The following is a 12,155-nucleotide window of genomic DNA, read 5'->3' as shown; positions in this document are numbered from 1 at the left end:
CTCCATTAAAGACATATGCCTTGACTCATTGATTCCAATAATAGGAAAAAGCACCATTTCCCAGCAACTGGAGATTTGATGTTGCTTTTGAGGAGGGACAGAAAGGATCCCACCAAAATATTTATATAGCATGAGAACTCGAGGAAGCCCTCAGTAGTAGACACAATTCTAGGATCCCCAGTAGAACAGGAATTGAAAGTTTTTGAAGGGATATAAGTTGGCTAGTAGTGAGAACATGGTACAGATGGATGAGACCAGTAACATAGAATAAAAGTCAAACTTTAAGTTATATAAACTTGAAGAACGGGGCATGAAGAAGAGAGGCAAAAATAAAACAAATTTCAGACTGAGAATAGTAATAATAATTAAACCCAAACTTTAATTTGGGTAGCCCAGGCAAGACAGAAACTAGATAATGATATAGTTCTCATTATTTGACAATAGGATATACAATATATTAGCTTATTAAAAGAAACAGCTTTTTCCTGTCTCTTTGATCTCAGGTGAGTGTATCATGAGGTTTTTATACAGACAGCATTGAATTTCAAAATTATGAATCTCAACATATAGGCAGGACACCAAGTCTTTAAGTATATTAAAACACAAAATTATGCACCAAATAGCATACTTAAAATTAAAAATCCATATGGATTACACATCCAGTGGTTTCTTACACTGGCCCTTGGTGAAAGTCAAACTCTAAAGATAAATTTATGGAGGCTTGGGGTGGACATTGAGTGGTATCTTCAAGATACATTGCTGTTATGTGCTTTCATTGGGTACAGAGTAAGACTTATTCCCCCTCTAATATCAATGGATTGAATAGAAGCCTCAGTTAAAATATAGAGGACTAAAAAGCATCCTAGGCTTCTGATTGAGAGAAGATTGATAGGATTTGATGGTATGCATAATAAGTGAGAGTATGAAATTGAGGATTCAAGGATCCTGTGAAACACCTTGCCCTCTTCTGACTCTCCTTCAGTCTGTCTTCTCTCTTCCTCCCCTCCCTATCAAAACTCTATCTCTTTGAGGCTAGTTTTAATCAGGTGCTGGTCATATTAAAAAATTAATAACAAATTGGGAATAATCATCATCTTCTCCAGAACTTACTCATCTTCCTGTATTTTCTCCCTTAGGCCAGAAATAGTCTTAACTTCTTTTCTCCTTCTTTCTAATAGTATACAATCCATTAGATGCCAAGACCTTCATCCTGCCACATTAATAATTTTTAAATCCATTTTATTCTATCTCTTTGCTGCTATATTGCTTTATGATTTTATTATTTCTCAACTAGATTATTGTAAGTCTTCTAACTCATTTCCAATTAAGTTTTCATATGGTTCTAGAATGATCTTTCTAAACTGCCAATTTTGTCTTCTGCTTATAACCATTCAGCACCCCCCTAAAATATTAGACATGAAGCATGGCAGACAATGCTCTGAATCACCCAGGCTTTGCTTACAACCCTAGACATATTTTGACATTATCATATCAACTGTTAACAAGGGACATCATGCTATGTACCAGTTGGAGCCAGAATATCCTTGAGGATTCACATCATAAGGAAATGTAAGCCACACATTTTTTTTTTTTTAAATAGACTCCACACCCAGCATGAAACCCAATGCAGGGCTTGAACTTATGACCTTGAGACCCTGAGATCAAGAGTCAGATGCTTAACCAACTAAGCCACCCTGGTGCCCCAAGCCACATATTTCTTATGCCAACATCTACTCACCATTTTGGGGAATTATATATAAATTATTGTATTTAATTAAGCATTAAATTAAATCAGACATTTTGTCTCTTTTTTTTTTTTTCTGCTAACCAATGTCTTGGCCTAAAGGGAAAGACATTATTTAAAGAAAAATTTAGAAATTAAAATGTCTATGTATATCTGAATGGTAGTGTGGTAGCATGATTTAAATTTTGTGACCTTGTTGCATGCAGAGTAAGAAAAAAATTATTTTATTTATTTATTTTTTAAAGATTTTATTTACTTGACAGAGACACAGCGAGAGAGGGAACACAAGCGAGCAGTGTGGGGGGGGAGGGAGAAGCATGCTTCCCATGGAGCAGGGTGTCCGATGTGGGGCTCGATCCCAGGACCCTGGGATCATGACCTGAGCTGAAGGCAGACGCTTAAGAACTCAGCTACCCAGGTGCCCCAGAAAAAAAATATTTTAAAAAACACACTTTAGTTATAGGGGTTATTTACCAGATTGTGTGCAGAAAAATTCCATAAACTAGGTCACCATATTACAGAAGACTTTCCACAAGTACTTTTTTCTTCCCAGGGCCTCATATTCATAGTTTTCCCCTTCACTGTTGCATGCTGTTGTTCTTATGATGCTTACTATTAAATTTTGCTTCAACAGAGATACCAGAGAGCATGTCATTTCTGGAAACCAACATTTTACTCTTGTTCTCCTGCTTTTCATCGTACTGGTCATTGCCAGAAGTCCCTGGTTGCCTGGTATAAGAAAACGTCATAATTATCTCATTAATATTTGGTCCTGGCCTCCCTGCTAATCAGGTTAGTATTGCTGAGAATTCAAAAAAAGAAAACAGAAATCTACTAAGAAGGAATAAATTGATCCTCAGACATAGTTCTAGAAAGCTGCCCAGGAACAAAAGTTCATCTGCTTGGTGAAATAGGAGATAGTAGATTTATGTAGAGAGTATAGCTCCATCAATTTAACTAGTCTATACTCTAGGCTTCTGGAAGGCAGAGAACATGCTCTTAGCCCTTCAGCACCTTGTCTGTAGCAGGCTCTCACATTTGTTGATTGTTTCGAAGATAAACAAATTCTGAAATGAATTTTTTTTCTTTTCTGTCCTCTCTGAATTCACTTACTGCTTCTCAGAATGTGCTTCCTGAGTGGAAAGCAATCTGTACAGCATATGCTCAAATGGGCTGTTATAACTCTGAAGATAAGTTTTTGATCTATCTATCATTCAGAGGGTATTATTATTGTTGTTGTTACTATTATTATTTTAAAGTCATTGGTCACAGTTGGGTAGACATGCTTGCTGAATGTTGAGTATGGTGTTTGACACTGGACTATGGTATTACTCTGGGCTATATATGTGACTATAATGGATAAAACTAATTCAGGTAATAAAGCTACTTGTGGCTCAGGCAAATGAGACCCTAGAGCAAAAATAGTTACAACACCTAAATCAAAGCCAGTATTGCTGGCCACTATGACTTCCAAATATATTCTAGAACAACTGTGACTCTTTTTTTTTTTTTTATTTGACAGAGAGAGACACAGCGAGAGAGGGAACAGAAGCAGGGGAAGTGGGAGAGGGAGAAGCAGGCCTCCTGCGGAGCAGGGAGCCCGATGCGGGGCTCGATCCCAGGACCCTGGGATCACGACCTGAGCCGAAGGCAGACGCTTAACGACTGAGCCCCCCAGGCGCCCCCAACTGTGACTCTTGCGATAACTCCATAAAATACGAGCCAGCTTAAAAAGGAGATTCTTTTCCACTAAGTGTAGTATTATTAGACAGATGGCATTGTGTAGATTATTCATATCAATTATAATTATAAATTCTCTAAATTAGTACAGTGAATATTGACAGAACATGTTCTTTATGTCCATTCTCACTGTATTTGTTGATGTGGTCTGTCTAATGAAACTGGAAGTTTTTAAGAGTGAATGAAAACCTATCTATTGCTTACATTCTTTCTGGAATTTGCAACACAAAGATACAAATTCCAAAAATAGCTAGTCAAGGTAATAGTCCATGGAAGTCTTGTCTTGCACCTCAGTTCTTTGAATTGCTCCTGGGAAATAGATGGCTGGGCACACCTTGAAATCCTATTCAATCTGGTAATATAATTGGAACCACTTTAGTTTTTGCTATTGTTTACCCACTATTTGTAAAATTATAAGTGCTGTTATTTATTTGTTGATAATGCCACATGGGTGTCTTGGTAGCTCAGTCAGTTAAGCGGCCGACTCTTGATTTTGGCTCAGGTCATGATCTCAGGCTAGTGGAATCGAGCCCTGTGTCAGGCTCTGTGCTCAGTGCAGAGTCTGCTTGGGATTCTCTTTTTCCCTCTCCCTCTGCCCCTCCCCCTGCTTATGCTCTCTCTAAATAAATAAATAAAATCTAAAAAAAAAGAAAAAATGCTGCAACATAACCCAACTGTCATCTATCTATCTATTATCTATCTATCATTTATCTATTTATTCATTTATAAGTAAGGTCTATGCCCAGTGTCAAGCTTGAACTAATGACTCTGAGATCAAGAGTCACATGCTCTACTGATTGAGCCAGCCAGCGCCCCCACTCTCATTTTTTAGTCTAATTAAAATGTGTTCTGATACTTAAACTTGCTTATTTTGTTTACCATCTGGAAGCAAGCAATGTGAAGAATCATGGGGGTTTTGTTTGTTTGTTTTGATTTATTGTTGTTATTGTTGTTGTTCCTAATTGTCAGATCATCCTGAATATGCTGTGGTTATAGAGGGCATGGTCACTTGGTAGAGGAGCAATCCTTGGAGTTGAATTTCTCAGGAAATCTCTTTGAACACTTATTTGTTGTCCTGAAGAAAAAGTAGATAGTACCATAAGCAAAATGTGTAGTTTTTGGTTTTCCACTGAATCTGAAAATGTCAGAGCTAATGGAGACTAGTTAGGAATGAAAATACAATGTGTTGAATTGGATATGAAACATGCAGCAGGCTGCTGCTTTTTGCTGTTATTCCAGTCATAAGAAAATGGCATGTACTCAAAGTCATTTGGTTTTCTGCAGCAAATTCTTTGATACACAAAGGACCCTGGGGTTGATGTAGGGTTGTATGGGGCTTGTTAGAAAATTTTTCAAGCCATTTCCCTCTTCCATCAATGTGTTGTTTCATCATAGTCTTTTTTAGGTCAAATAAAGGCCAAGAAAGCTATTCTCTGATAGAATAATGAGGAAAGAACATTGACTTATTTCCTGATTTTCAACTGGTAAGAATGTTGCTAAGCCAGTGTAGATAATTTCTAGAACACTCAATAAGTACTTTGACTTCTCATGGTGACATTGCCTCCTAGCCATTTTAGGGTCTAGCATCTGTTGGGGAGAAAGAATTTACTCTACTCTTTAAGGTCCTTCTAGCTGGACTAAGAATCAGACTGACACAAGACAGATTCACAGGAGAAAATCAGATTTAATAGTGTAGCTGCAGGGAATCCAAACAAACATGGAAATTCCAGAGGCAGTCAGGCAACATGATGCTTGCATAATCTTAGGAGAGGGATAGGGGTCTAAGGATACAAAAGAGAGAAAGACTAGGAGGCAGGAAGATGAAAGATGTTTAGAAAACAAAGATTATCCTGTTATGTAGATAAATTTCTTAGGTAAAAAGGAATCTCTGTTAATAGTTCCCTATGTGGTAAATCAGGCAGTTGAGGGGGAGATAAAGAGCTTTTCCTGAATCTGCTGGGTTTTAATTCAAAATAATGTTAATTCAAAATAATGTTTTTAATTCAAAATAATGTTCATACCAAAGAAGCCCATCTTGGAGTGGCCTGCCCTTGGCCCTTACACATATAAAGAATAGATTAATAGATTTATTTTAAATCTTTTTTTTTTAAGATTTATTTATTTAGAGAGAGTGTGTGAGTGGGGGGAGGGGCAAAGGAAGAGGCCTGAGATCATGATCTGGGCCGAAATCAAGAGTTGGTTGCTCAACTAACTGAGCCACACAGGGGCCCCAGATTTATTTTAAAGTAATCAATAAATAGGAAAGAATCAGATCTGTGAGTACTTTTCAACCACAGAGACCTGCCTATCAGATGCTAAGCATCTTCCCTTGAATCTCCTACAGTCTTCTTAAAGCCAATATATAAATCGACTTCCCCTTTGGCAATTAATTCATGTGTCCAACCAATAAGAAATTTATCAAGCATCACTGAGAGCCAGACTGAAGCCTATGCACTGAGGATGAAATGTTGAACAAAACAATAGTGGTCCTTGTATTTATAGTGTTTATTATTTAGAGAGGAGAAACCCTCATTAATCACATTATTATGCAAATAGACAATTAATTCCAAGCTGGAATAAGTGCTAAGAGGGGCAACTGCAGTATGCTGTGAGAGCACATCTCACAAGAGAACTGACTTCTTTGAGGGGAAGTAGGGAAAGGGACTGCAAGAAAGGCTTCCCTGACCGACTGCCAATTAAGCTAAGATCAAAAGAATGAGTAATAGTTAACTAGGCAGAAGATGACGTCCAGGCAGAAATTACAACATCTGCAAAGGCCCTGAGGTTGAAGGGGTTGGGAGAGCCCAGCACATTAGAGGAACTGGAAAGAAGATTGGTATATCTGGGGGAGTGGTAAAGGTTGCAGATGTAGATGAGGTAAGCAAGGACAAGACCATATAGGGTCCTCTAAGATGTATTACATATTTTCCTCTTAGGACCAGTGAAAAGTCATTAGGGGGGGCTCAGTCACTGAAGTGAAAGAATAACATTTATGCTTTGGAAATATCACTGTGGCTGCTGTTGAGAGAGTGAATTGGAGGGGAAAAGAGTAGATACAGGGGAACCAATGAGAAGGATGTTTCAGTGGTCTAGGTAAGAAATGGTAGTATTTTCTCTCATTACTCTTGTGTAGGGAAGGATGGCAGCCTTGGAGATTGAGATGAAAAACACCCAAATTTGCCTTACCATTTAATCAGCAATCTTGGAGTCATGTCAATTTCAGTGTTTTTCCTACCTCTATTATCCACTTATTCTGTTGATTTTATCTCATCATCTTTTGTATCTTTTCCCATATTTCCATTTGTTTTTGACATTTGTGGAAGACATTTGTCTTTGAGGCTGTCCGTCCTTGTTCTGGCACTTTTTTCTCCTTCTTAATGCAATTGTAGCGATTTCCCACCCCCAAGCTCTGCCCAGGCTGGTGCCGGCTACCAGAACATCCATATGATCCCCTGGCTCTCTACAGCATGCCTTCAGGCCAGCAGTCCCTTGAGGAGTCCCTTGCATGAATCTGTTTTCTATTTACATTACTTGAATGTGGACCAGAAGGGGAAGGGAGGATTGTAGCATTATTTCAGGCTTGGCCTATGATGGAAATTATGGCGCTACTGACTAAAAGAGGGGTGATCAGATTTTTGAGGAACTTGATAAATTTAATATTCAAATGTGTTGAATCTGAAATATTTATAGAATACATAGCAGACAATTGAAAATACAGGTTTGGAGCTTGTAGAAAAGTCTAGTCTCGTGATGAGAATTAAAAACAAAAGTAGCTGTAGAAATCATGAGTTTATGTAAATTTACCTGAGAGAAGTGTACAGATTGAGGAGGGGGCTGAGGATGGAGCTCAGTGGAACACCCACTTGGGAAAGGGTAATGGAAGAATAGAGCCCTGGAAGGATATTGAGGAACAGCTGCCAGAGATGTAAGAGAAAACCAGGGGAGGGTAGTCTTGTAGAAGCAATGGAAGGGGAGAGTTTCAAGAAAAACAGAATGGTCACTATGTAAATGGTATCAGTTGTATTGTATGCTCAACAAAGTTTGCTCTACTTGAGAACCACCTCTCCACTATCCCGTGTAGTTCTAATGGTACTGTCAATCCAGTGTTCTGCCTGCATGCTGACACAAAGTAGATATGAAACTCAGATCTAATTTTTCTCTTCACAGGGATTGGTTCAAATTAGTAGGAATGTGGTGGAAGCAGAGCCTGAATTCTTCCATGTGAGAGTGGTTTCCCAAATTGTGTTGATACTGTTTTTTGTTTTGTTTTTTTAAGCCACAAAAAAACCATTATGGGCATATAAGCCAGCTGTCAGTCTATAAGTGGGTTACAGGATCCAGATTCTAGAACCTACCATTTGATAATTAACCTTAATTTTCCTGGTTAGATTTTAATATGAAGCTAACTGATGAGTTAGTAAAAAAAAAAAAGGAGCATTTTAAATATATTCTTAAATATGAAGTACCTGAATATTGAGTTGAATGATTCTATTGTCTGGGATGTTATTTGCAAGAGATATATGTTACAGTAATATTAACACTTTGAAGGGATACCATTATAATAGGAAAAAGAAATGATGGTTCATTTAAAAAACTTTTTTTCAGATCTAAGGAAAATCTTGGGTTGGTCATCATGCCAAATTATGATATTCAATTCACAGGACTGTCTCTCAACCTTGGACTATCTCATTAACCATCTTCAGTCGGGAAAGAAAATGTTTTTATTCTTGATGGATTATCAGAGGGATAATACCAGCCTTCATCCTGAATATTTCACACTTGAGACTTTTATAATTTAATATAAAAGAACAAAATCTTGCAGTCATTCTTATGGAATCTTTTTTTTTTTTTAAAGATTTTATTTATTTATTTGAGAGAGAGAGAATGAGAAAGAGCACATGAGAGAGGGGAGGGTCAGAGGGAGAAGCAGACTCCCTGCCGAGCAGGAAGCCCGATGCGGGACTCGATCCAGGGACTCCAGGATCATGACCTGAGCCGAAGGCAGTCGCTTAACCAACTGAGCCACCCAGGCACCCCATTCTTATGGAATCTTAACTACACTTCTCTACCTACTCACTAATCTGAAAGGTGAAGAGCATCATAGACTTTTACATTAGAAGGATTCTTTAGAGATCATCTAAAATTTGAATCCCCTTCTATTTATAGATGAAGAAAATGAGGCTGAATTGCCCAAATTCACTCACTGGGAGGCATATCAGGAACTTGTACCAGTTCTCAGCCCAGTCTCACCTCGCCATGCTGGTCTAGGATTATCCCTTCTTAAACATCAAAGGGGGCACAACAAACCTCTGACTTAAAATAACTAGAATGGCTTTATTATTAAATGTTTCAAGCTGTAAGGTTAAGTAGGGGTTCACATAAATAATGTGGTTAGTACTTTTTTGTGACCATGTGCTTTGTCTCTTCATAATTGGGATGTGAACATTGTTCACAGCAGCTAAGGAGACCCTGTTCTTTATAAACTCTATGGAACAGCTGCACAGTATCACTCTGGCTCTTGAAAGTTTGTCAAGTAAAGCAAACTACTGAAATAGCATTAACTTAATTTTGTTTATGAGAATTATTTTTGACTATTTGTATATTTTGAACAAGATTAGTAGCATTTCAGATTTCTGACCTGAGTCTGTTATTTTTACAACCACTGTTAGGAATGGTGGTTCACTGTCCTATCTGTGGCCCATTAATAATGGGATTATGAAGAATGGTCTGATATGTCCAGTTTAATTCAGTGTACTCCTGTAGACTTCCCAGGAGTACCTGGAGGATACATTAAAATGTGCTTTTGGATGCCTCCTAGTTTCCAGTTCAGTCGACTTCATGAAATGTCCACAAGTTAGGTACTTCAGGAGCTTTAGCACATTTAATTCTATCATGCACATAACATGGCCAGCATTGGCAGTGATCCCATAATATCATGACCTGGTGAACTTGAAAAGGGTTATTATGTACCAAATTTAAGTGCTGTCAAATTATAGTGGGCACTGTTGTAAACAGCCCGATCCCCGTTAACAAAGGGCTTATTGGGAGTGCAGTCGGCAGACATCCTTCAGTTGTCAACCCCTTCAGAGATTATTTGTTATAGGTAGCCATCTTGCCCAGGGTCATACCCTTTTCCAGATAACACATGCCCAATGATTGACAGAGAATAAATGTCTGATTATCTTGGTTCAACTCAGGACAACTCAGAGGCCCTTTCCAGCTTCAGAGTTCTCCATTGCATCAGCCAAGGCTCTTTTTTGGGTGGTCACTGTAGTTTGATTTTTCTTTTTGCCTATTTATGCTTCTACTTCTTCCCTTACACATATATTGATCCCAAGGGCATGCAAAACTATCTCAGAGTCTGCTTCCCGGGGAATTCAACCTGGGATGTAAATATTTGCCTTTTTCCTATTAGCTGAAATGTATTGTCCAACATCATCATCTATTTGCATGTTGGGCAATTCCATGTCTAGAAAAATACATTTTTAAAAGTAAACCTGTTTTTCAGGATGATGGAAAGTAGTGCAGAAGCAGAAAGGTTGGAGAAAACAGGCAGCATGGAATGCCCCTGTATTTTATTAAAGCAGTTGTCCCTACATATTAGGTGGAGGGAGGGGTGTCTTGGCCAGGCTGCAGCAGGTTACAGGCTCACTCGAGGGACAAAGGACTCTAAATAGGAATAGATGGAGGTCATTTCTGCAATTTTGTTCCAACTTGTTATTGGGGAAGTCAGATGGCTGTAGGTAGAACAAGTGAGAAAGAGATTTAACTGGTGTTGCCACTTTGCTGCTTTGATTAGTGGTTCTAGATGAAGGGTTAAAATTTGCACTTCCTACGTTACCATCTCTCTTGCCCATTTATTGTTTTTAGTAAGTGGGAATATTTATCATAGGTACTCTTGTTGGCATATAGCGCTAGCTTTAAGAAAGACTAGAGGTAAGGAGGAAGCAGTAGTTTCCAAAGGATATAAGACACGTGGGAATTCTTTTCACTTGGAATTAGCCCGTAAGTACATTGCTTACTGTGGGTAGGGAATAAAAGTTTGATGAATTAAAGTGATTTTGTGAACAGTTTTGGATCTGAAAAGAGACTTGACTTTAACCCAAAGCCTAAACTCATCAATAGTTTTTCCAGGGATGTCACTTTTAGAAAGAAATAGGAAATAGTAGCAAAATAAACTATTAAGAAATTTCTTGAATAAAAAATTCCAATTTCTCACTTTATCTTGGAGCTAGTCTATAATCACTGAAATGTTTTTCAAGAATTTGCATCTACATGGTCAATGCTGTAAAATTACTGAGTTGCTCAGACTCCTGGGAGATAAAATTTCTGTATTTAAAATGATAGCCCTGACTCAGGTAAGAGCTTTAAGTGGTAAAGACTGACTCATTTATGTTTACAAGAGAGAGTCAACTTACCATAAACATTAATGGATGAAACAAAATGGTTTCTGATTTATTCTCTCATTAACTGGAAAATTCAATTACAAGAAAAGTCTGCACACTGAGGGGTCTTGTTGAAAGTTTCATTAGCCATATCTATTCTTATGGGGCAAGGGGGTCTTTGAAAGAGCTCTTTAGAATGAAATTCAGATCTAACAAAAGTGCTGCAGGAATACCCTCCTGAAGGGAAAAAGTCTTTCTTCTTTGGATGACCTAAGGATAGGCTGGAAATAAAAATGGTAAGATATCAGCTAGAAGCAGAGAAAGCAGGACAAGAAAACATTGACAAGTACATTATTTACAAGATGAACTTTTAAAAACCATGAGTTGAGCATGAGGAAAGGCATTCAACTTTGGAACTAAAAGGTTTAAAATGTAATATTGGGAACTATGTATGTGTATATGTCTCTTTAAACAGAGGAATGTGAAGTATATTTTCATTAAAGGTATTTATGTAGAATAGATAATATAATAGCAATAATCACTACAATTATTTATTCAGCACGTTTCGATTTTTATTTTGTTTTGCTTTTTATAATTTTATTATTTTTAAAATGTGTATGTATAAATTTTATTTAATTCTATAATTTCCTATTATTTTAAAATTATTATTCTCATTTTACACTTGAGAAAAGTAGAGGACCAAAAAGCTAACATTTATCCAAAATCACATTTTTTTTTTAAAGATTTATTTATTTATTTGAGAGAGTGAGAGATGAGTACCTGAGTGGGGGGAGGGGCAGAGGGAGAGGAAGAGAGAGAATCTCAAGCAGACTCACAGCCCAGAGATCATGACCTGAGCTGAAATTAAGAGTCAGATGCTTAACCGACTGAGCCATCTTTGTGTCCCCAAATTCACATTTTTTAATTGGTAAAGGAATCATGGGATTTAAACCTTCTGACCTCAAAGCCTTTTCCAGCCACCATGCTTACGGGTGTTAATTGTTCTGGTAATTTTTAGCATACCTTTAGAGTGGACAGCCAAGGCACATTGCTTTTGTTCTTTCCCTTCTGTAGATGTGGGATTGAGGAAGATGAATTCCTGGAATTGCTTCAGCTCAGAAAGCAGGTCAGCAAAACACCTGGAGTGGAACAAACTGTCCTTGCCTTCTTGCTTTCTCCTTGCAGAGTGCAGTGGTTTCTTAAACTCTTTCAGATCTCTATCTGATTGGGAATGCCAAAGGGTGGTAAATTACTCTGCCTCTTCCAATTGTGAAATATATTGACAG

General features: G+C 37.8%; 1 long non-coding RNA gene across 1 annotated transcript; it reads left to right on the top strand.

Annotated features, from left to right (window-relative positions):
• The first annotated feature begins 1,341 nt into the window (after positions 1 to 1,341).
• Positions 1,342 to 9,904, top strand: LOC145722559 (uncharacterized). Its single transcript, XR_014146894.1, has 3 exons — positions 1,342 to 1,569; positions 2,379 to 2,536; positions 8,651 to 9,904. It is a non-coding gene; the product is annotated as an uncharacterized LOC145722559 (long non-coding RNA).
• The last annotated feature ends 2,251 nt before the right edge of the window (positions 9,905 to 12,155 follow it).

Source organism: Leptonychotes weddellii, chromosome 7, assembly GCF_054177405.1.
Source record: "Leptonychotes weddellii isolate Sample4059 chromosome 7, ASM5417740v2, whole genome shotgun sequence".
Classification (NCBI taxonomy): Eukaryota; Metazoa; Chordata; class Mammalia; order Carnivora; family Phocidae; genus Leptonychotes; species Leptonychotes weddellii.
Note: the sequence above shows the minus strand (reverse complement) of the source record. Positions and strands in the feature narration are given on the sequence as shown.